Source organism: Agelaius tricolor, unplaced genomic scaffold (assembly GCF_023055355.1).
Source record: "Agelaius tricolor isolate 1412-34295 unplaced genomic scaffold, bAgeTri1.0.p SCAF_4, whole genome shotgun sequence".
Taxonomy (NCBI): Eukaryota; Metazoa; Chordata; class Aves; order Passeriformes; family Icteridae; genus Agelaius; species Agelaius tricolor.
Window position 1 is genome coordinate 11,588,052 of NW_027269264.1, and position 26,357 is coordinate 11,614,408.

A 26,357-nucleotide genomic window follows, 5' to 3' on the forward strand; every position below is an offset into this window, starting at 1 on the left:
TCCCATGGGCACCAGTCCCCCTCAAACTGCTGCAGTGTGGGTCACTCTTCCATGGGGTGCAGTCCATCAAGGACAGGCTGCTGCAGCCTGGGGCCAGGGCCCCTCTCTCCATGGGTCACCCAAAGGATCACAGCCTCCTCCAGGCATCCACCTACTCCTGCATGGGCACCTCCATGGGGTGCAGGTGGATCTCTGCATTCCCTGTGAATCCCCATGGGCTGCAGGGGCACAGCTGCTTCACCACGGCCTGCAGGGGAATCTCAGCTCCAGTGCCTGGAGCAGCTCCTGCCCCTCCTTCTCCACTGACCCTGGTGTCTGCAGAGTTGTTCTTCTCACATGTTCTCTCTCTGCTCTTCTTGAGTCAAAATTACAACTCTGCAACCCCTTTTGGTTTTGAATTCTTAAATACATTATCAGGGAAATGTTACCATCATTTCTAAGTAGCCTAGCAACATGTCCATCTTTTGAGCCACCAGGGATTTTTCCAGGCACATGAAAGAAACTTCCAGCAGTTTCTCATAGAAGACATCTCTGTAGCCCCATTGCTACCAAAACCAGACCATACAAACCAATAAATTTACTTAAAACATTCACCTCATAATTACCAGTTGATACTCTAATTACTTTTATACAAATCTGGAATGACTTTTACAGGCAGAAAATATTTCATTGCATTGATGGAGCTTGAGAACTGTGAAGGAAGAATATAATCATAATTGAATAGTAAGATTATTACAAGCAAAATGTTAAATTAATATAAGCTACCTCCATATTAATGCATAAAGCTCAAGAAAATGTGGAGGATCTGGAAGTCTTCCTACATGACACGGATGTATGGTTGTTACTACCAAGATTTGTTAGCAAGACTTCAGTGATTAAGGGTTGAAATTCTTGGTGGAGACCTATTTATAAACTGGTAAAAGAGGATCAGTAGTGGTATAATGCAGTTTATTGACAGCTTAGTTATTGAGGTTACTGAGTCCTGTAAACTATAAAGTACTGGATATAATTAAAAAAAAAAAACAACAACCAAAACAAAACTGTAAATTCAGATTTAAGAGCCAGTGAATTGAAGGGTCTAGAGCACAAGGGTTATGAGGAACAGCTGAGAGAACTGAAGTTGTTTAGCCTGGAGAAAAAGAGGCTTAGGGGACAGCTTATCCCTCTCCACAATGACACGAAAGGAGGTTGTAGGGAGATGGGGGTTGGTCTATTCTTGCAAGTAACAAGTGACAGGATGAGAGGAAATGGCCTCAAGTTTTACCTGGGAATGTTTAGATTGGATATTAGGAAAAATCTCTCTGCTTAGGGGTGGTCTTGAGCAGGCTAGAACAGGGAAAGTGGTTGAGTCACCATCCCTTGAGGTATTTCAAAGAGGTGTAGGCCTGCCACCACCACTAAAAGAGCTTTGGATAATTCCCAGAAGTTCTACTTCCTCTGTCACAAACGTAATGCAAAAAAAGTGACTAATACTGTGTGACAGCTTATTCTAGTAAGGCTGGCAGAAATTCAATCACCAACCTAGCAGTAAATGAATGCAAATGATTAATGATCTGCTAATGTCTTCTCTGAAAATTGGGCACATACATACCTTAATGAATGTACTCAACAATATGCAAATGCCAGTGTTCCCAAGATGAAATTATCATTGTTGGGACATATTTCTACACAAGTGTAATTAAAACACAGTAAGGCCACAATACTCTGTAACTGAAAAGTGGAAAAAAAAAAAAAGTTCAAAATCTTCATACTGAAAAAATGGCTACTTCCATCAAACATACCTTATTAAGCCAACAAGTGTTTGAAGCATATGTGTAGTTTAAAATCTAATCAAGAATATATTTCAGGATAGGCCTAACTTTCCACTCTGCTGTATTCTAACATACCTTACCTTTTTCACCAATTTTAAGTTTAATCTGATGATTTTTTGACCAAATTTTTTTAGAGCTTCCCAGGGAAGGAAGAGTTTTTTGTGATATGGGATATGAGACATAACATTACTTAAAAGACAACTAGGCAATGGTGGGAGTCAATCATGCAAGCTGTAGTACCCTCTGGGAATGTGACTCAAAGATGATGGGAGCCATGGAACAGCTAAATTACAGATTCTGCCTGGACTAAACATTCAATTTCTGCAGAAATGGGAAGGAAAAAAAAAGGTTTGGGGAAAATTTACCATTCTTTATTTTATAGTTTTGTTAAAAATACTAGCAAGAGAAATTCCAAATGTCTTTATAAACACACACCTGGAAAAAGATACCATGTACTGTATTAAGTGCAATATATTGTACAATACAATATATTGTAGTAAGTACAATATATTGTATGGTACAATATAGTGCATTAGATTGTATTATACAATGTAATGTGTTAGCTATAATATATGGCATATGTTTTACTAGGCAGTAGATATGCAACTGCTCTTCTAGAAATTGTATTTAGCTTCACAGAGGGATCATTACAGCTTGGAATGTTACTCATTCCCAGAGCCTTGGAAGAACAAGAAAATGAATATGTGAATGTTGAAAGGTCATATACAGGGAAACAGTTGCTCAAGTATTGTCTCCTAGTAAGATCATCTGGAAGATATTTTCCATTCAAATAAGGGTGAAGGTTTTTGTTAGAAAATATCAATAAGTGCATACAAAGCACAACCTAAAAGTAAATGAAATCAGGCTTAAGGTGCTCTTGGCCTCATTGGGTTCTGGTTGGGTGAGAGGAAAAGCACAAGTGAACTCAGTCAGCTGCGTCCTTTAGGAGTGACAAGGATGCAGGTCCTGCATCCCTAGTCCTCCTTCTCAGAACCTTCAACAATAGCAAAACCTTGTCCTAGCAAAACCAGCCTGATGAGTTATACACTCTGTTGTAGGTGTTTTGCCATGCTCAGCCCCAGCTCTGCAACCACTTAGACAGGATCAGATTTACTATCAGTACTTAGTCAAAAAAAAAACAAACTTCACCCACTTTAAATGCTTCATGCTATGTCACATAGCTCATAAGGTGACATACTTTGTAAATTGCAAATGATATCAGGAAGAATCAAACAAAGAAAAAATCTTTATATAAATATGGAAGAGAAAACACAATGTCTGTAGGGGTCTGTGTTCACAGCAGGGCAGAGTACCACTGACACACAATAAAACCTTAATATAACTTCACTTACGTTAACATAAGAAACAGATTTAGAATTGCCTGTGGTGAAAGACTAGTATACCAATGTATCATTGTCCCAGCCTAACCATAAAGCCTTAACACTGATACAGAAATTGGCCAGATAAAATCTTTCTAACACAGGTTTGAGTATTAGAAAGCTGCATTCTTTACTGTAGCGTGCTGACCACTCGCAGAATCCTTCCTTTAACTGAGTGCCCTGAACGTTGGGTAAATGCTCAAAACTGAGAGTTTAATCATACACACTGATGGCATACTCATTGGCTATCCCTGATTACTGGGATGTACATGAATTACTTTATTTTACATAGTCACACCCTCTTTTTGGAAGTCCTTATATGGTTCTTTGGGGTTTGTCTTCAATGTCCAGTGTCCTTTTTAGGTGCCTGTTACTCAGCTATCATTTTGAGCAACAAAGCAATATGGTCACTTTGCATAACTTCTGCTTTGTTGGCCTTGCAAAGCTTAGCTGGCATCCTGTTATGTTTTGCAATGACTTCTGTTTGCTTAAGTTACATGCTTTGTTTCTCCAAAGTTGTGCTATTTTGTTTTATCCTTGTCAGAGTAAAATTTTTTTCTGTTCTACTGTCCTTATCACTGTATTTGTAAGACAACAATTAAACTGCTGATATTGTCATGAAAAGATTTATTCTCTTGCTCATTTAATATTGGAATATGATCCCAATATTATCGGGTGGAACGTGCCTGGGCTCGTCTGACTCTTGCTGCTGGACCAGAGGTGGCAACTGAGGTGGCTTTCACTTCAGAGACACCTCTGGCTGGCTGTATGTTGCAGCTGGCACTTGGAACAAGTCCAGGCAAGAAGGAACTCAGTTTTACCTCTGGTGGAAAGGCTTTAGGCGATGGTGAAGGAGAAAAGGAGACAGATTCTGCTGGAGGGTTTAATCCAGAGCTTTATTCCAGGGTCACAGACCTCTGAATCTTGTAACAGCTCCAACAGAACTCTGAACCGCATGGTCCCCGTGTCTTTTAAGCCCAGGGAGAGGGGGAGGGGAAGGGGTAGGGATCCCACCAACCAGGTAGGAGGGGGGAAGGCTCAGGGGACAAATGACACTTGGATGGCCCAATTGTCCCCAGGGCTGAGAGGCATCTTTTGAACTTCGCCAATCATATGACACCCTTGCTGGAATGTTAAGATTGATGGACAGCACTTAGCAGGAGGCAAGGGGAGGGGAAGGGAGAAGGTATTGGCACACCTGGGAAAGGACTGGGATAGCTAAAACAGGATATTGCATCACACTGCAACATCTCCCCCTGCTTTTGTTTAAAAAGAAGAGGACTGGGTTTGTGGTGCAGAATGCTTGCCAAACCATGGTTGGTAAATCGGTTCCTCCTCTACAGGAGGGTCAGTGTTTTCCACTGAGGCTTTCATGTCATCCATTGGAGCACTAGAACTTAGGACAGAAAGTGCAAAAATGGCATGTTTAGGGTGTGTAGACTAATGAAAGCAGAGATCCCATCTGACCTCTGAGTGGTTTCAGGGAATGGTGTCCCTCGGAGAAGAGCTTCAAGATGAAGACATGGTAATAGGAAGATATTATGATTTGTCACTTTTGGATCAGGTCAGCAAGTGACTCAGTAATGATGAATCTGTCCAGAAAATTGAGTGAATGAAGCCATAGGTCATGTTGTGTAAGCAGTTAAACGGAAAAATCAAGGATGACAAGGGTGGGGTCAGCAGAGGAGGGCCAGCATTGTTACCATCAGGTCGTAAGCATCAGCTGCTATGGTGGCTGTTCTTTTAGCAGATTACCCTGGCCACGCGCAACATCCTGAGGCCTTAAGCAATCAACAGGGATGCTCAGGAACAAAAGCAGGCCTTTCAGCACCAAAAAAAATCCAGGAATTTGGGTGCAGCAATCATAACCGTAGCGGGGTACTGCTAACTCTTCCATGACTGCATGCTGCAAAGGCTGTTGTAGACACCCACTGCCATCATCAAAGTAATCTCTTAGTTATCTTAGAATTGAACAGGGCTACACTATAACTGTAAACACTGTTGTCATGCTTGCATTATATTCATATATTGCAGTTGCATAAGCTGTCACATTGCATATGCTATTAAACATTATATAGACCTGGCACATTAAATAGCTCCTTTTTCCTTTTCTGGGCAATACCTCTTCATGCTCATGCCTCCCCACCTCCAGAGCTTATCTTGCTACCTCTGCATGAGTTCTCTAAAACTTTCTGCCTGTGCTCCCTCCACCCATCCCCAGAGGCACTTGTCAATTATAGCTCTAATACTGTGTCAGCACATACAGTGACATTCAACATGCTAGAATGGTCAAACAGTCTGTAGCAAGGTCTGCCTCTCTTAAATGCTCCAGGTGGCCTAAAAATGGAGATGTAAATGAATAGAAGTAATTTTTTTTTAATTATGAAGCAAAAAGGGTAATAGAACATGTGCTGTGATTACTAGTGATGGTTCTACTGGTCTGTTTTGTGGCATACTAAATTTAGCAATTATTTATAAGTAACTAAAGAAACCTGTTCTGATGGAGGAATTGCAAATACTGGCATGAACACAATATTCAAATGCTTCTTCTCTGGACTAGTGTGTTATTTTCTCTAGTCTATAAAGAAGGACTTGATGCACAAAGACAATAAAAATTTGCAATAACATGGAAAATTTTCTCCTTGTCAAGTAGAAGTTTCAACAGCCCCAGCAGTTTGACTAAATGACTCTTAGCCCAGCTATTTTCTGGCATAGCAGTCTGGGGGAAAACACACTGGTCTTGTAGCACAGATCACTGAGTGGCAAACTGAGACTTTTTAATGCAAATATACAGTTCTTAGTCGAGGAACAAAGTGGTCTTCACTGAATTTTCTCTTGTCTGAGAGACAATAAAACCCAAGGACCTGTGGATGAAATTTCTATTCCAGTACTGACACAGATCAGATGGAAGGATGAGGAAAGCTAACCACAGACTGTTTCATGGGGTAAGGCAAATTTTTGAGTTGTTCCACAACCAAATCTCTGACCCTTGGCATGAAATTTTGGCTTCATCATGATAATGGAGCAGTAAGGTGCTGAAAATATGAGAAATCCCACATTCTCTACCTTCATCCCCTCTACAAGAGGGGATGTTTGGGGATGCTCTCTCCTCTTCAATGATAAAAAACAAAGGGGAACAAAATTTCCTGACAGTTTTTAGTGCTTGTGAAAGTTCATCTCATGACAAACATGTAAAAGCCTTGATGTAGAAAATGTTCATTTGCAATTCTCCTGGATATATAAGGTGTCCTATTAACAGTTAAGTAGTCTCTCCATTGTGTCAGAGAACACCACAAGTTATTGATACTGAGTTTATCTCTTCAGTGTTCAAACTATTAGACTGTCTACTCTTCACAAAACATACATCACATAAAATGCAATACATGACTTCACATTTGGCAAGTGTTCAATTTATATCTGAATTTTTGTGATCTTTATTTTTGCAGATCTTTTATTTTTGTATATAATTTTTATGATATACAATTGTGTTGAACACAATTGTATATCATAAATTAAAAGCACCACTAGTTGTAATTATCAGCTGGATCAGATGTAGTAAGTGGAATGAACCAAAATTCTCTATCCTGCTAACCCTGGAGATACCTGTGTTTCCATTTCAGAGGAAGCATTTGGGCTGTGTTGGAGTGAATTAATAGCATGATGACTACACATAAGTAGAGTTGGTAACTGCAGCAGACCCAAAAATATACACCTCAGTTTGTTTGGGAAGTTTGCCCCATGGCCCTTGTAAGAGTACCTGATGGCCACATGTAAGCACACATCAGAGTATGTGTTTGTGTCAATGCATACAGACCAAAAGGATCACCTGTAACTGGGGGATTATCTTTGTACACATGGGTTCAAAAATATCATGTCATGATCTGTTGGTTTGCAATATGATACATGTCACATTGTCTTGACTTGGCACAGCCTGGTTTTCCATTGCCAGGAAGGGCCTGTGAGAAGGCCCTCTGTGAGAAGCTGCTGGAAGCTTCCACCACGTCTGACAGAGCCAATCCCTGATGGCTCTGAAGATGGACATGCTTCTTAGCCAAATAGAGAGGTTGGTAACACCTCTGTTTTGATGTATTTAAGGAGAAAATTAAAACAGGGCAAGCACAGTTCTTTCCAGGGATGGTGAGATGCCACTGCCAGCACCATGGTGGCGCAGCCTGCGGTGATGTACCACTGTGGCTGCCACTGTCTCGGCACAGCCCGTGGCAGGCCTGGCCTGCCTAGCCTCTCCTGGCCAGCAGTGCCACAGCTAGAAGGGCAGGGGTGGCGGCAGTGGCTTCTCCTTCCCGACGCCCTGCATGAAGAGAGGCATTACATAGCGCCAGCGCCATGCTGGCTGCCACTGCACGCAGGCAGCAGGGGCACATGGCTGACAGTGCAAAGGTGGCAGGCACCTCCCCAGGGTGGAGCCTAGACAAGATGGACCTCTTGGCTTGGCGGGATTCTGCAGAATACTTTGAATTCGTGAAACTTGTTGGCAGTGGTACCTATGAGCAGCAGTTTTACTTCTGGTCAGAGAAGAGGAGGAAGTTAAGACATGTGAGAGAAAACATGGTGACACCAAGGCCAGAGGGAAAAAAATAGAGAGGGAGAAGGTGCTCCAGGCATCAGAGTTGAGATTCCTCTGCCAGCTGTAGTGAGGACTATGAAGAAACAAATTGTCCCTCTGTAGTACATTAAGTTCATGCGGAGATCCACTCGCAGTCCAAAGGAAAAGTGCTCACGTTGGAGCAAGTGGATGCTCAAGAAAGCTGTGATCCAGTGGGAGACCTGAATAGAAAGAGAAGGGCCCCTGCTTCCAGAAATACAGGCAGGGCCCTTGCTTCCAAACTAGAGCAGCCTATCCTTGAAAGACTGAACCGAGTGGACGAATGACTCATGGCCCAGCAGTTTTGGCATGACTGTTTGGTCCTGTTCCTGTGGAAGAGACCCCACGGCACAGCAGAGGAAAGATTCCTCTCCTGAGCGAATAGAAAAAGATCTTGAATAATGAACTGACCAAAACCCCCATGCCCTGTCTCCCTGCACTCTTGGTGGGAAGGAGGGAGGAGCTGGGGGGGAAAAAAGGTGTTTTAAAGGCCTCTTTTACTTCTCATTATTCTCATCTGACTCTGTTAGTAATATATTTACCTTATACCTTTAAATCTGAACCTTTTTTTGCCCTTAGAGTGTTTTTCCCACAGTACTTATCACAACTCATGAGCCCTTCGTTGTTTTTTTCCCTCTCCTCTGTACAACTGTAGCAGAAGAGGGTGAGGGAATGGCTTTCATGTGTGGCTGGTGTTCGGCCAATATTAAACCACAACACACACCTTCAGGTATTTTTTCCTGTAAATGACATGTCCCCCAGTAACCCATCCTCACCTGTGGCATAGCCTAAGGCATGAGCCAGGAATTGAAGTATATTGCTTTCCTTTTCTTGTTCTCTCTTCTTAACGCTATCTTATCAGAGAAAGGGCTAGACACCCTTCTCAAAGCAGCACATGCTACAGGCGTGCAGCTTGTGCTGTGTTTTACTGTCTACTAAAAACTCTACTGATATCATCTGACTTCTCCAGCTTGTGACTCACTCCTTCCCTGCCTTTTTGCTTGCCCGTGTTTACGGACTCTCTTGAGAGAAAGTCCTTCCTGAAGAAGAAAGAGAAGTATTAGATTTTCTGTTCTGAAGAACAACTACTACAAACTCTTGCATGGGCTCACATTACTTCTGCCTTTCTTTGTTTACCTTTCTCATCACCAGCTGTGTATTGGTATGTGTCCATTAAAAAACAGGTACAAGATGTAGTTTAGTGAGTGTGAAGGGGGCATGGCTTTGAGGAGGGAGACTGGACACAGGGCTGACCTTTAAAGCTGTGTAAATTTGATCAATAGTTGTGTTTAAATAATAAAATAAAAAAGTATCAGTTTCCCCAGGCTTTTTGCCTGAGGTAAAAAAGCTGAATTATCCAGATGGAGGGTGGAGGGGAGAGAAGGAGCCAGAAGAAAGCACCACTTTCTTAACCAAAAGTTTTGTTCAGCATGGAGCTTGGCTTAGACTTCTGAGCCAGTCTCTCCTGTGTTTCTGGTGCCAATAATCTAAAAATACTCTATCTTCCAAAGCCACCAGCTACCATGACATGCACACAGTCGCTACATAGAGCAAAAATGGGAGGCACTAAAGAGCTGAAAATGTCCACTTTCCAAGCATGTGTTTGTAAGCCAAGCTGATGCATGTCTGCAAACATTTTTTGTACATTTCACTAGTGATTTCAACATCATGATGATTGCAGGCAAAGCGAAGCTGATGACAGGAATTAAGTCTGGGACAAAGATGTGTATCTGTTTAAGAGGGAACACTTGGCAGAACATAAAGGTGTTCAAAGGGAGAGGGTGAAAGATGAGAAGACTGTAAGAAAACTGTTCCTCCTCTTCCAGAAGTGCTGGATACTGTGTGGCTATTTATTTTTTCTGACAGCTAACTGCAGACCCCACAGACGGACACTGAGCTGTTCATAGCCCTGAAGCAGAGCCCCTGGAAATCCTCAGCCTGAGCTGTAAAACTGCAGCTGTGGAGCAGTTGCTGTTGTGTGAGGAGCACAGCTAATAAAAGCCAGTTTTACATGGTGCAATGTGCTATGTCCCCTTTGCCCCTTCCCATCACATCACATCCTCTTCCAGGAGGGGAAACCCCTAGCCCTGATGGAAGCGTTGCTCTCAGCTTGGGCAGAGGACAGTGCATGGCCAGGAGGTCCCCTGAGCATTATGTTCACAACTGGGAGTGATGGCTGGTGCCCCTCTCTGCAGCCTCACTGTCAGCCTCCTGCCTCTGCCTGCATGAAACACATCTCTGAACTTGGCTGTATTGATTCAGATTTCATAATGGGTTATTAAGGAATGGGAAAAGAGAGGAACTAACACCATTGTTACAGTTGAAACACTATGGTTTCAGTTCAGTTTCCCAAGGGAAACCAGGCTATGAATACAGAAGCAGTGCCTATGTAGCTAAAATAAGAGGCTGTGCAAGGAGAGGTCAGAGAGCTGTCATATCCCTGTGAGGCTATCCACTGCTGTGCAGGCATGGCCTCCTGGGACCAGGACAGAATGTAATTCTCCATTCCCACTACCATTTTGACCATGTCTTTTGTTAAGTGGTTTTAATTCCAGTACCATTCAGGTTAATTTTCCCCTGGTTAAAATATCACTGAGCACTTGACACTTGTCATCACTGGGTTCTTGAATTGGGTTACTTCACACACTCTTCAAATGAGTAAAAAAAATTACTCTGTCTGATTAGCTGATAGAGGAATATAAATTCACTTGACCTGATAGAGGTCTGTGATTTTTTTTTAATGTTATATGAAATATTCCTGTTTAATCCTCAAAGTTACAAAAAGATAAGGCTACATGAGAGAAACAAGGCAACCTAGACTGTTCTAGGCCAATTTTATTCTCAAAAAAAAGTCTTGTCCTGTCTCTCTTATATTTCTTCAGGAGATTTTGAGCCTTTGTTTTGGCAGATTTTCCTTACTTTCCTTTCTTTATGCTTACGTGCCTCACAGACACTCGATCTGTAATATTGAATTGATTGTCTCATTGTCTGTTTTCTCTTTCTCAGGGATGTGGCTATTCCAAACAACACATTTGATTTCTTCAACTCTTAAAATGCCACACATTCATCACAACATTATTATCTGTGACTGGTAAGGAGGGGTTTAGACCAGCCTTTTCCATTCTGGCTTTGATGCTGCAAAATACTATGTTCTTATATTGCAGCTTAGATGACATCAGTCTTTGTAATACCACATTGCTTCTTTTTTTTCCTGTCTTCCTTACCAAATATAGGTGACTTCTTGTCACTGTCAAGGTTTTTCCCATACCAACCTCTACTTTTCTTTTATCAATAAAGTGATTGATACTGCAGAGTAGTTCACAGTGCCAGAATTTCCTCCACCTCATTTTCAGGCGAACATCTTCGGACTTTCCCTCTGGTTGCACCCTACACTCAGAGGAGAACAACAAATTACATTAATGAGATTTACTATCAGCTGGCTCACATGACAGATGCATCTGTTTCACTGCCTTATTGTGCTCTATCAGGTCTCAAAAAAGCTGTTATTTCATTCCATGTTTGCACAGAGTACAGCATAACTAAGCACTCTTCGACTTCCCAATGATACCAATCACAAATGTAGCTCAAAACAGAAGGAAATTACATGTCCTGAAGCCACTGATGCCCACAAACACTGGTGCTCTATGTTTACTGTGGGAAGAACATAACTGAGCGTTTTCACTTCTGGGTATGAATTATTATCTCATGAATTCAGGTCTGCACTGAGACAACACATTACTCAAATAATTAACCTTCAAGTCCTAAGGCATTTTACACAGGCTTAAGCTGACTGTCTTTTTAAAAGGTTTCAGGAATGTGCCTGTCATCTTTATAATTGTCATTTTACTTCAGTCTTCTGAAACCTGTGCTACCAGAAAAAAACTCCGCTCACTTCCTAGAGTTAATTCCAACAGTAGATGATGTATTTTCAAATATTACTGAGAAGGTTAAAGGAGACCTTAGGACCAGTGCAAACTGAAACAAGAGTATATGTGAAAAGGAAGCAAGTTACTTTTGTCAACAAGAGAAAAGAAAAGCTTTTTTTTTCACCCGGCTGAGTTTTTACATAGTTTTGTTTTAATAAAAGCCTTTATTATTTATTATTATGTCTTCTCTTCATCAGGGAAAAAAAAGCCTGAAGACTCCTTGTGATGTAAGTTAGGAGGGGGCTATGAATATAAAGACTGAATCTGCTCTAAAATAATCATTTTACTTCTCTAGGTGTCAACCTCTCCCATCAGAAAAAGTCAACAATTTTGAGGCACTACGGTCAAGAAAGAATGAGCTGCAGGAGCACCAGGTAATATTACTGTTAAGAAGTTTCTGACAAATCAGAACCTCTAAGAGGGCAGAAAAAAAAAGGTGAATATACCACCAACAAAACTATGATTTCATGGCCAGCCCTGTGGAAGGAAAGAGAGACTACCAGGTAACTGGCAAAGTGGGTAAAGAAAATAAGGAAAACCAATGCATGTGTACTTTTTGCATGTGTTGACATTGAAACACTTAGCAACAAACTCTGAACAGTCTTTTGGACATTTCAAGAACCTTATGTCAACTTTTCTGTCTCCCACCACATGGTGCCTCTGACTCCTATTTGGTGTCTTTCCTCCTTCATAATGCATCAAAAATACATAATCACCATTGGTATCATCTTTTGTCAACTATGGTATTAGATCAGTTCAATCAAATGCAGATAGTGACATCAGCATGAAGCATTCAAATGATGACAGAAGCATTTTGCTATGCATAATGGTGTTGGTTATTATATCACTTTTAAATTTATAGGTTCAGTTCATCTTGAGCTAAATATCTAATTACTTTACAGCTGTTATGAGTCAGCCAGAGAGAGGATTACTTTAAAAAATGTTGCAACAAATGCTTTAATCTTGAGCTACAATAGAAGAACAAGTCTGTTCAGGTCATGTCTAATAAAGGTTGTGCTCCAGTAGTACTTAGGAGTTTATCACTGCTCATACAAAACAGGAGATGATTTGATATTGTAAATCTTGCCACCTTCATATTAACCCCAGAAATTTCAGACATAGATGGGATAGATTTTTTTCAGGGCAAAGGACCATGCTTAAGCAGTTTCAGATTAGAAAATTTTACAAATGGATACTTAAGTGGTTTATCCTATGCAGAGGCCATGTATACTTATCATTCTGTCATGACTCAAAGTTCTTGGGATTATCCATGATGGTAATATGTTTTTGTGTCTTCATGTCACCTCTCTTGTAAAAATAATGGAGACATTAAGATATGAAGTCAGGGAGTTTTTGTCTGTGTCTTTACATCTAGCTAAGAAACACAAAGAGAATGCAAAGCTGTAAAACAGTCAGAATGTCAAAGTTGTGATGAGTAGGTGCTAAACGTCTCTGAGTTACGGGCTAGCATGTGAAAATCAGCATGCCACCCAAACTGCTGCAAGGCTGAATATCAGTCATGAATATCTGAATATCTGCAGCCTATGGCAGTATTGTCTCTGGAAAACTTCTGAAAACTGGAAAATCCACAGAACCTTCCCCACATGGAATAGAAGTCCCACTACTAGGAAATGGTTGACTCAATGTTACCAATTGGAAGCTAAATAACTACCACTGAATTACTAGTCACATTTCTAAGGATGTGCTAATCTCAAGCTGTGGCTACCTGAGCAATTTCTGAAAATAATAGAGTGTACAAGTAGTCAATCACAAATCAGAAAAAGTAAGTATTAATACAGGGCACTAAAACAAAGAGAACATTTTTGGGAAAGTACAAAAACTGCAGTCTCTGTGCCACTTGTTCTTAGCTTTTCCATTTGCCAACTGCAAATAGTAGGAACCAGCAGCTGGAAAAATGGCTTGCAGTTGGGTAATTTTTAAAAAAAATCTGTAATAAAGATTCAACTTTAGTTAAATGAGACTCCAATTGATTTTTCCGCCCTCTTATTCTTAGTATCCCAGTGGTGTCATAAAGACATTTCACATCAGACCTGTCAGATTTCTGTAATGACAATAGTGCTAGAAACACAAAAAAACCCCAAAGCTAACCAGACAAAGAAAAGAGTAATGAATGGACCACAGAAAATGTGTACTCCTTAAGAAAGAAATCTAGGTCTATTATTGAGTAAACTAGAAAACCTTCTGGAATAAACCAGAAATTTTAGGTATCCCCTTAAAAAATTATAAAAATAGGATTGTGGGATTTTTTTTCCAGAACAGATGATTTCTAGTTTGTAATTTCCCTTATCATAAAGAATTATGCACTGCACTCAGCCTTATTTGCAGTTTTGAAGGATGAATTCTATTCATCTATGAAAAGATGTTAAACATGCTGTATTTTTTAACAAATCAAGTTATCATCTAACCTTTTGATAATGGAGCTTCTCAAAGATAGACAATAATCACTTCCATTCACAGCAGTATGCAATACAAAATAATATTTAATTCTTTACATGGTTGCAGAAATTATCTGCTTCAGGAAGAAGCAGCGAAAACATCTAAACTGAGTCTTCACTAATTTTTAAGACATTATTTTGCACATAAAAGCAAGGAGGAAAGGGGAGGAAAACAAAATTTAAGTAGTTGTGCAAAATTGCAGAAATACACCCGTCACATAGAATATGTGTTTTTGTCCTTCCACAAACAGGGACAAAAATGAGAGTGCAGTTAAGTGCACTGCTGCTCTTAAACTAAAGACCAGCTTACTCCTGAAAGATGCTCTCAAATACACAACTTTAAGCACATCCAATCTCTATATACTCCAAATTCTAAGTCTTTCCTGCTTTTAGTCCATTCCTTTTTAAGACAGTACAGAAAAAGATGTTATCAATATCTTAAATGAGAAGATAGTTAAAAAATTTCCATGATTTCTTCAAGAAGAGCAAAACTCCATGCAATTACATGCCTGAAACATTGATTTAGATCACACAATTTAATTAGCAAATTACACCTTTGTAAAACTTTTCACAGAATGAGAGAGGAAAAAACGTAGGTCTTCAATTCGTCATTCTCAATTATCTCTTTATCAGAATTGTTATTTAATGAATGCCTCTGATTAAGTTTGTTTCATTAAATTATGAGATCTGAATCATACTATAAGACCTGTATAAACTTATGAATTTTAAGAGGTAAGGAAGCCAGTCCAGTATGTGTCAGGTTGACATCTAAATTATTCATATTTTTTCTAATGTGCTTATGAGTTCCTGGTTTGCTACCTTAATAAGGACTGTACAATTGTACAATTGCTGTCTTGTCTTTGTCTTTAGCCTTGCATTATGAAATAACAGTTATTCATACATCCCTAATTTTTAATCACTTAGGTTTATTAACAACCCTTAAGACCAAGTGATTTTCACGAAGAAGGGCTTGAAATATTTACTTTGCTTTAATTCATAGTGTTCGGGGTGATTTTTTTTGTTGTTGTTGTTTTTGTGCATTTTTGTTTTGTTTTGTTTTTGATTGCATCTGTTTTGAATGAGGTTGCAAGTTATAGAAAAACAGAAGAATAAACTAAAATAGTTATGTGGTATAAACTTTTACTGTTGTGATAAGCATAATAAGATAAAAATGGTGGTTTTGCCTTTCATTAGTAGGGTAGTTTTGTCAATTTTATCTTTATCTCAGTAGAATTCTAGTCACAGTCATATTTCTTTCTCTTCCCCATTAAGCATTTAGACACTTTAAAAGTTCTTTAAAGATCAACCTTAGGCAATTTATGTCCAAGAAATGAGACAAGAAATGTTGCTGCATAGAAAATTAAGAATTTATTACACATCACTGTAAGGCTTAGGATAAAAGTCATAAAGCCAAGACATTCACCATAAATGTGCATCTTAAAGAGCAATTTTTAACAAGGCTCTTGATTCATTACCATGCTGATAGTTGTTTCTTTGTTGATGCTGTTCATGTTCATGTTTCTTTATTTCATCAATTCAGGTACTTCTAGTGTAATCCAATGTACCAATAAGTAGGGGTAAAGGAAGGCATTTTTACTGATGAAGTTATTAAAAGAATTTTGCTTTTTCTTTCTTGAAAAGAGTTAAAATTTAGTTTTCATATTGTTCTTTTGTTGCAATAAATATTTCTTAGAATCACTAGAGTTTACATATTATATTACTGGAGTTACTAGAATAACTAGGATTTACTAGAATTCCTAGAATTTACAACATTATCTCTAGAAGATGAACCAATGAGAGAACAATTAAACTCTTAATTACAAAATAAAATGTCTAAAATATTCCAAGTTAATTTCAAAAAGTGCAAGCTTGGAAAGAAAAAAATGACAAATATTAGAAATAGCTTTCTGAATACCACTTTTTAAACTTAAAAATACTTTTCTTACCCAAGCAAAAATATGTCCCTAAATACAAGCAAACCAGATGATTCTTCATTTATAACAAGACACTGAATCAGGTTTGTTTATAAGCTGAATTAATTTCCAGTATGGTCACTGTCAGCTACTACCAGAATATATCCCAAAATTCCTGCATGAGCAAATAGATTTGTGCCGTTTTTCTAAATGCCTTTGAATCATTCATGCAACATTCAATAGGACTAGTTCTAAGGGTAGAAAAAGAAGTTACAGTGACAAGGAAATTTCTTCATTGCAAGTTACAGAGAAAAATCCTTTCCAGTTGAAGTTACTAGCTTAATCCAGCTAGAATCTATAGAGACTTTTTAATGGCTGGTAAAGTGTTTTCTATTCCACCTTGAAAATAGTTCTGGTTCTGGCTGAAATTATATTCACAAAAGATTTCATGATATATTTTTATGTTATATAAATGGGATTTCCTATTTATGATTTATAGTGGTTGTGTGTTTTCTTTCCTCAGTTTAAAAGCAAAAAAACATAGGATTTCATGTCTAGTTCTAGACAGAATCAGTAATAAAATCAAGAAACAATTAAAGTTTAATGTCGATTCTGCTAAAGATGAATCCATAAGAAGATTGCAATTTTATACGAATGTGTTTCACAAAACAGGTGAAACTAAAACTTTCTTCAGAATTTTATTGCCCCACTCAAATAGTTTGCTAGAGTTCACTATATGCTCAGATACATAAACTCCATAGTTTCACAATACAACATGGGGTGAAGTTTTCCTTCTGCTAAGCAGGAATTTAAACCTTCTGGGTAATGCCACCCAAATTACTCAGAACAGGCAGGGAATTTCCCCCAGTTTTCACCATGGATTTATTATTGTAGCTCTACCATATGGAGCTGAATGACCTAAAAGCATGTTAATGCTGCTGCAGGACACATTAAAGTCATACAACAGCATTTTCCCTGAGTGGGTGTATTCAGCTCATTTAATAAAGATTATGAGTGACTGCACCCTTTTTTTGGCTATGACACAACTCAAGGATAGAGAAATTTAATAGCATACTTTACCTCTAGGCATATTAGTCATCTGCCCAGAGGTAAAGTATTTCATAATGAACTGAAAAGCCAGAAAATTGTGTCTATGTGTGTGTTTTAATATTACTGTGTTCATACTAATGAAATTTATGCAAAGCACCACAAAAACTGATGACTGTACATCCATAACGTGACTGAAAGACTCTGCAGGTTGCGTTAGGGTGAGGTGTTAAATTATTTATTACATGTCAAGTTTGTTTTTTTCTTTTAATTGCTTTCCTGGTATTTTGAAATTATTTCTCTGTTTAATATGAAATTATTAGCATAAAGATCAAGAAAAAAAAAATCACGTTTTTATTCCTGCTGCACTGTGTGCCTTGCCCAATGAAGATGGCAAAGGCAGGAGTGTCCCAAAACATCCGTAGGCAGAAAACTTGGCAGTTTTTTCACCTTTTAAAGTACATAAGCAAGCTAGATGTGAGTACAAGTGAGGGGGAAGCAGGGAAAGGACATGGTGATTCTGAAGACTGGCAGTGGAATAAAGAATAAAAGAGTTTTGCTTGCAGGCGTAAGGATGAGTGCTGGCATAGCTGAACTGCTTGCTCACCTTTGGAGCCCAGAGCCCTGAGGTTTGCCCCATGTGCCTTAGGGGTGTTGGGCTTGGCTGTGTGTGATGTGGAGACACCATGACCACTGCTGAGCCTGCCCTGATCCTTACCCATGGAACACCAAGGTGACATTGCTGGTGAGCACCAGAAACCTGGGTTTCCCAGCTTCTTGGACTTAGCATAGCTGTCTACACTTCTGTACTGTCAGCCTAGTGCCAAGGAGGTGTGGGTACCTGCCTTTTACATCCAGCTGGGGATGGAAATCAGCTGAGGGTCCAAAAAACCAAGAGTGGCCAGGAGATCTGCAATCCTGGCTCCTTCACATAACAGGAAATCCTCCCATTCTACCTAAGCATATGTGATACCAGTGCTCCTCAAAATCTCTGAAGAACAGATCTTGGGAGCCCCACGTGCCTGGCGAGCCCCTAATTCATCTTATGGAAGCAGAGGCTCATTTGGGGCTTTTGCTGGGGGCTTGAGGAATGAGAGATGGCTCCCTTCAGCTGGAATGCCTCCCCCACTGGAGGATTACTCACAGCATCTGGGCGCCAGCCAGGAGCCGGATGGCAGGGTGCTGCCTCACAGGTCTAGGTCTCCTCCTGCAAGTACAGATCTGTGAAAGCTGGCACATTCCCTTCTCTCGCAAACAGCAATCTCCGAGCTGGGCTGCCAAGTGTGCTGGAGACTCTCCACAGCTTCACCCCGCCTTCAGCTGAGGCCATAGGGACAAGCTCACAGGATATCTTGTGTGCCCATCAGTTGGCTGTGACCAGGGAGAGAGAAAAAGGGAGAAAAGACAAAAATCCATCATTTTATGTTTTTAACTAGCAGTTTTAAAAAACTTGTTGCAAGTGTCTTGGGAACTAGACAATAAATTGTTGTCTTTGGATTTCATTTTCTGGATTTCTATTGAGTAGCTTTTCATAGGATTTTTACCAGTAGCTGTGTTGTTACATGAGAACCAAGTGACTATTGAGTATTTTAAAACCTACAGTGATTATTAGGTTTTTCTCCAATCATGTTCAGTAACAATTTTATTTTTGTTGGCAGCGTGCACCCAAGAGGAGTTTAAGAAAGCTTGGAAGAGCCTCTTGTTCATGTTAGAGAGCAATGCTTTGTGATGAGCAGCTGCAAATTGTTTTAAGGAAAGAGCAGTAAAAGCTACAGACCCAAACAAATGGGCAAGTGCTGCAGGCAGCTCTGCTTAGAGCAAAGGTGTGCTTAAATGTTTTAGTGGACTGAAGTATGATGTACAAATTATATCCCTAGAACCAAAATCAAGATTCCTAAATCAGCTCACATGTGTTTGATATCTTAACCCCAATGCTATTGTGATTTATTAAGTATCAAAATTAAATATAAAATATAGATAATGTAAATATATTTATGTCTTTGATCAATTTAATAAAATGGGTAATATACAAACAAAAATACCCTTATTCTCAATCACCACCACCCTAGAGCAGAACTATCTATTTTTTAATTGTCCAGAATGCACGGTTAGGTAAAACCATGTTTGATAATACCAAAAAGCTCTTTTTAGCTGATTATATTTGCTTTTTTTTTATTAAATCAGTCCTCCACATCTTTATTTTCTTTTAAGTCATGCTTAACATTAATAACTCTGCAAAGGATTTGTTTTCTTCAGGTTTTGAGGTTTGCAGAAAATCTGCAAAGATGGTCATCGGTCCTGAAAAAGCCTTATGTCGTAAATTTCAGAGTATGTGAAATTTTTTCTTTTCCTAGTGAGGGCAAAGCATATTCACTCATAAGGGAGAGGACAGAATTCTCTGGCTTGTTGAAAATCACCTTTCTGGATGCATGTCTGGGCAAATGAACACTATAAATTGCTCTTTCCAGAAATCAGTGGAAAAATCTGTAAGAATATAGCAAATATATTTATTTTCATAATAGCATGATAGTTATGGAATTCTAATGCACTTGTTGCTGTTTTAGAACAAGTATATACAGTACATTTTACCTGATTGTGAGGAAGTTTGCTTTTCTGATTTTAATTATAGTTTGTAGAAAGCCTCAAAACCAGATCTGTGCAGCATCAAAGCATCTGGCTACAAAGGGCCTGAGCTTATTATGTATTGACTAACATCAGAAATAAACCTCTCTGAATACAAACAGAATTGATATTTGCCTGTGCTTCTCTTACTGCTTACTAATAAACATTGTTTAAAAGTTATGCACTCCTACTTACAAAACCTGCTTTCATGTCAGGTTATTCATTGTTTTGCAAAATCTCTTAGTTGATTTGGCTGGCAGGATGTTATTTGGAAACTCAGAGATAAAATACATTCTCTAAGTGTTTTTCTTCAGAAATTAGAGTTCTTTTTTTACATTGCCTAAAACAAAAGTGCAATTTCTGGTGCTCAGACTTAGCATGTCAAAACTCAGCTTTCCTGTAATGTTCCTCCTGATTTATGGTTTAAAGAATGACTAAATAAAAACCACCTTTTATTTTTTTCTCCAAGTAGACATACAAATATGTAGTTCACAATTTTTCCATCTCATTTTTTTAAATTTGCTTCATGTTAGTTTTGTTCTGTCCCAAAATAGATCATTAATACAATAGTCAATATACCCATGTTCCCTATATAAACATTATTTCAATGCCTAATAAAAAATGTAATAATTGGGAAAGAGAAACTTATCCATTTGTAAAGAAATTTTCAAAAGCTGTGTGAGATAACAACCATGCATGATAAAAGTTATTTATATTAAAGAACACTTCTTTCAATCTTCCACAGAATTTCACTGAAAAAGTGAAAGCAGCTGGTAATGCCAGAGTGGGCAATGTAAACATGATTATGTGGATAGGTCACAGTATATTCACACACACAAGGTACTGAAAAATATGAACAAGCTCCCCAAGAAAGGCCAGAGATTTTGTGGAGACATTTGTATCTCACCCCACCAATAATTTATGAACAGGAGGGAAGAAAAAGGCTTAAGCAAGTTGTGTAACCCAGTCTCATACAGTCCCAGACATTACATACCATGACTGCTTTTATAAAGGATCCCATAGCAACTTGAATTATTTCTGAAATGTCTGTTAATGTCTGTTATAAATTAGGTTAAATGTAATGTCAGGTTTTTTAAGCATCACTGTGCTCTCATGAGTCATTCTTACTCATCCAAGCAACCTGTTTTTAGTGCAAAGGGATGGTAGACAGATGCAGTGCAATTGTTTTGCAAAAATCTCTTTTGATTTTTTTAAAATAAAATTGCTACCTTGTTTACTGTGTTTCTACCTGTTAGCTGAAGGAATATGTCCCATTATGTTATAAAAAGCAGGAATATGAAGTTCAACTGCAGCATTGCATAGCCTTACAAACAATTATGGAGATCTATCAAACTGAAAAATAACCAGGGATTTTTCATCAGACCTACACAGAAACACTCTCTTTCACTACAACAGAGCATGTAAAATAATTCCACTTGTTATATTGGAAAATGGAGAAATAAGGAAGACCTAAAGGGCAAATGAAAAAATATGCCAAGTCTGTCAGAAAAGAAGAACATACACTTATATTTTGCCAAGCCTTTGACTTCCCCCATAAGAGCATTCACAAGTCTGCATTGCTGTGTGTGATTCTGAATGGTCTATACAGAAAAAGGAATCAAACAATAATTAACTAAGTAACTAGAAACCCAACAAAAATACTATCTAAACTAACTTCTTCCAGAACCCAGTGTCCTGAACTTGGGATAAGAAAAATAATCTGCTTCAAATACATTAAGTTTGGAAGAGCATTGGCATAAATGAAGGAAACAGAAGAGGAAAGCTGTGATGCTTCAGAGAAAACACCACAACCTATTATTGGGTAAAAAACATAGACTCCATCCTACAGCTCTTCAGGACACAAAACGTGGGCCAGAATCAGGAAAGTGTCTGGGAGCAGAACTAGGCTTCCAAAGACCTGCAAGAGAAATTTTATCTCGAATACCACTTGTCCAAACCTAACAGCCCCTGGTGGCTCTGAGACATGCAGAGCAGTAACTTTACACAGACAGCTGTACCTGACATCTGTACCAGACACTACTGAGGAGGGTCCCACACAGCCACCATCTGCCCCTGAAGATAACTCTGTTCAAGCTACGGTTCACTTTGCCACTCCAGATTCTAGCCATGCCTTTGAAAATTTATATGCTGCCCTTTTCTTTGCCAACTGCCTCTCAGCACTGTGTAATACTTGAGGACCAAGGGGAAAGACAACAAGTGAATCTAATCTTTCCAACATTATGACATGGGATGGCTCAAAAATGACAAAAAGTAGTTTTGCAGCCCACAAAGTCTCACTTCAAGAAAAAGACACATCTGCTTTCAGATGTTTAGCTTTACAGTCAAGCCTTTACTTTTTCCTATTTTACGTACACTTATATGTAAATACATATGCTTTCATGTGCATATTTCTATATTTGGTACATATAGATCAGCACAGAAACATATTGGCTTCCTCTCCTTTCCTCATTCACAAAAATACTGATATAACAGCTTATAAAGAAGCCACTTACCATAAGTCTAGTTTTAGTTCTTTCATTTAAATTGGTATCTAGAAAGAAATACCCATACACATATATACATATATGTGCATGCACATGTACATGTGCTTAGATAAAGGAGAGGTAACATTCTCATCCATGTAACTCCCTTTTAAGGGGAAATTTGACCCAGGTGCAAGGGTCAGCATGCCCACTCTGCTTACCAAACATTAATATGTCTTTTGATTTTTGATTACTTACATAAGTCTTAGATGATCACATATTTTTGCTGTTCTTCTATCCATCAAAATTAACAAGTAAAGAGAAAATCCTGTAAATTATTGTGACACTGCACATGTAGAAGACCTAGTTTTCAGCGATGGATATCGTTGGCCATTCACATCCTCCCAATTTTGTTCTCAAGGTAGACAGGTCACGCAATGATGCCCGGTTTCAAAGTTATATTTTTGGACTAATGCCTGCTCTTTTAAAAACAGCAGGAGCTTCACCTTTAACAATGTAACATGCTTTGAATTTATCTTTGACATTAAAAAGAACGTGAAAAGTACAGCTATTTTTTGCACCAAACTGAGCACCTAATATAATAAAGTGGATTTTTCAAGTCATACCAAAAAAAAAAAATTCTTTTGCTCTTCAACTGATGTCTTGCCTACCAATATTTAAGGAAATTATTTCATTTTCTACAATAAAAATTACCAAAACTCAAATAAATGTTCTGTTATCATTCCAAAATTAAGTCATGAATAGAATGCCTGTGCACCTTTTGTCTACTCTGGCACATCGCATAAGCACTGTAAATGCAAATATTGCAGCTGTACACAGCTTTGCCACATGTTAATATTTGCAGCTGGAACTAGTAGATTTTTGTCATTTACTGTATTCTAGTTTGTCTGAATTATGAGTACAGCATCAGATTGGTAAGACTGAGAAATGAAGCAGAATATAAGTAACACGAAGCAGCAGTTAATTTATGTTAAGGCTAATCAACTAAACAGCAATATTACTGCAAGTGTTGAATTTATAGTCTATTTTGCTGCTAACACTTGAATTATCTCATCACTTTTGGAAATATTGAGCTCTGTAGGCTGGAATTCTCTATCCAAACTACCTGTCCTTTGCAGACAACAAAGTGAAACTCTTCACCAGCGCCAAGTGCACAAAAAGGGGATCATTATAAAGAAGTGAGAATATGGTCAGTCTCTCTCTCTCTGCCCAGCTGGTTCCACTCCTCAGGGCAAGAGAAGTTTCAGCAGAAAGATCTAACATATTCATATTGCAGAACAGTTTTCATGCAGTAACCTTAACTTTTGGGGTAAGCAAGGAATGCTGGGCATTAAATATTTCAGTACAAACTTTATAAAAGCATGGGGAAAGTAAACTCAGGCTGCTGAAACGATGTCCAGACTTCCTCTGGGAAAAAGTGAGGGTATACAAAGACGATTTCTGCAACATTTTTCTTTTCTGTCCTATTATGTACAGCAACTTCCCATCAAGTTCATCTAAATGCTTATTTCACTTACCTGTGTAATCCCCCTAATTTTTTTTTTTTTGAGAGTATATACTTCAAAGTGCAAACTGCACCTGGGAAAAAGGCATAAAACACCAGGAATCCAGGAGCATAATTGAAGAAAATAAGGATTACAGTGTATGGCAATCTGAAAATTAGTCAGAAGGAATAAGTTTTGGACAGCAAGCAAACAAATGACCAAACTCAAATTCAAAATAAAACAAGCAAAAAAATTTGCTCTAAATTGCTGTCAGTGGTGGAACTAATGAAATATTAACTTACATTTAGCCTCTTCCAGATCAACACCTGCAGCTATTTCTTCCTAAACGTCAGCCCTCAAAAATATTTGCAATATACTCTTATGCTTGTCAAATTCCTCTCTCTCTCAAATCCCCTTTTTTGCCTCATGTGCCAGAGGAAGAGGAAGTTTGATGTGGATTTCAGTGACAGAATGGACAGGGCATACATGCCAATCACCCAGCCTGTCTAGTGTCTGTATCTAGGAAGGTAGCTGAGCACTCTGTTACCTGTTCAGACACAGATTTTCACAAAATTCATAGAACTATGGATCCTCATGTATTCTTCCATCAAATTTGGTTGAAATAGACAAATTTATATAAAAAGAATTTGCTCGGAAAAAAATGGCACATATACAATGAGATGGAGCGCAGCATAGAATCCTTAGAAAGAACAAGAAAAAGGAACCTGTCCTGGGATGTTGTTCAGAGGAGTGGTATATAGCAGATTTGGAAGCTAATTAATATTCACTACAGTATCCTTTCTGTATCCTTTCTTGGATCTGACTTTGAAAGAGAGATTAATTGCACTGCACTCCAAAAATACGAATGGTAACAGACTGGGAAAATAAGCCCTGTAGAATAAAAAGTGAGATGAGTGGATATGTTTAACTTGGATATAAACTTACAGAGATGGGAGATTATGTAAAGAAGTGCTTAATGAAGTGATCAATTGCTCTCTGTGCCAGGAAAGAAGAAATTGACTTCATTAGCAGCAAAAACATCTGTGTGAAATCAGTCAAGATTTCCAAAGCAATGTGTGACCTGTTTGGAAAGCAGAAGGCTTTTAGCAGAAATTTACAGAAACATAGTCTCCTGTAAAGACTTTCAGCTTTATGTTTCTGTCACTGCATCTTAAACCTTCTTGTCTGGGGAGATTCTGGGGACACAGTAAGGATCACTACAGCAGCACAGCTTGGGCTCCATTTGCATAATTTGTTAGACTTCTAAAAATGTCCTCTACCGATAAATCTGAGAAAAATCCAGTCAAGAAAATGTGAATCTTGATGTAGGCTTCAGTTAATTTAGACTCAAGATCTGAATGCACGAAAAGACTGTGCTTGTGTATTTCAACACCTAACAGGGAAAAATGCTTCTTATTCATGGTCTCAGTTTTATCAAGCCAGTGAAACAAATTCAATTCAAAGAAAGTAAAAAATAAATATTTCTAATTCTTTTCCATTCTGAGTACTCCCACCTAAAGATTAAAACACCAAAAATTAAGCTCTATGTATGTAATAATTTCCCAATAGATATTAATACTGAATTTTGTTTAGCGGTTATTCCCCTCTTCAACCTCTCCCCAAATATTTTTTTAAAAAAATAGTGACGAGGGAGGCATCTCTTCATTTATGGAGAAGTGATTTTAACCAGTCATTCTCTACAGAGCAAATTGGTCTCAAACACTTTTTTTAACAGTTATTTTATTTTGGTTTGGTTTGGTTTTTGCCTGGAACATAGTAAAATTTCACTCCTGAAAATCTGATCACATGGGGACAATCTTTAGTCACCTAAACATTTACTAGTTTCAAGTGAGACTTTTGCATGAGTAAAATTCATGAGCAAATAAATTCAAAGTTCAGGACCTAGAATCACATTCTGATTATAAGAGTAGAAAAGCAGATTATTTCTTGCTTGTTACATTGCAAAGAGGGTTGTACTACAAGATGCTATATAGGATTTTTTTAAATGGAGAAACTGGGATGCAGTTGACAGCATTTAAAAAATTGGATTGCAATAAAGTTGTGTTAAATTAGCTTATAAATATGTATTTCATTCATGTTAATTCATCCATTCATTGTTATACATAAATGTGTATGAAATTTGGGGGTTGGGTTTTGAAAAATAGAGAAGACCAGAATTGTGCCCCCTTTTACATATAAACTTCTTATTTAATGAACACATCCATTTCTTGTCCTTAATATATTGTCTGACAATAGTTATTTTATGACTACAGTCCTGAAAACCAAGGTACTAATTGAACAGTCATTCCAAACTTTGAAATAACAAAGGAATAAATAGGAAATCTCTCATATTAGTGTTCAGCATAAATTGTATTTAACATGGCAATTGGAAGGTGGATCAAAGGATCAACCAAAATGCATAATACCCCAGTTGTGTAGTGAAGTCTGCCCACATTATTCTCTTTAATCTGTTTATTCTTTTTATCTATTTAATTTTCCAGGAAGAAACCTCTCTAAATCCAATGTTTTGAAAATCTGAATAGTGGTACATCAGCCAACCTGTTTGGCAGTCTCAAGTTGTTCTGATCGCTAAGGTTATGTAGCCATCCTTG

At 38.4% G+C, this 26,357-nt stretch overlaps 1 long non-coding RNA gene across 1 annotated transcript in view; it reads right to left on the bottom strand.

The window, feature by feature from the left end:
- The window catches only part of LOC139588854 (uncharacterized), a 40,030-nt gene that overhangs the window by 8,533 nt on the left and 5,140 nt on the right, over positions 1 to 26,357 (bottom strand). Inside the window, exon 2 of the long non-coding RNA XR_011678840.1 lies at positions 18,280 to 18,506. This is a non-coding gene — a long non-coding RNA (uncharacterized lncRNA). The remainder of the gene's footprint in view (positions 1 to 18,279; positions 18,507 to 26,357) is intronic.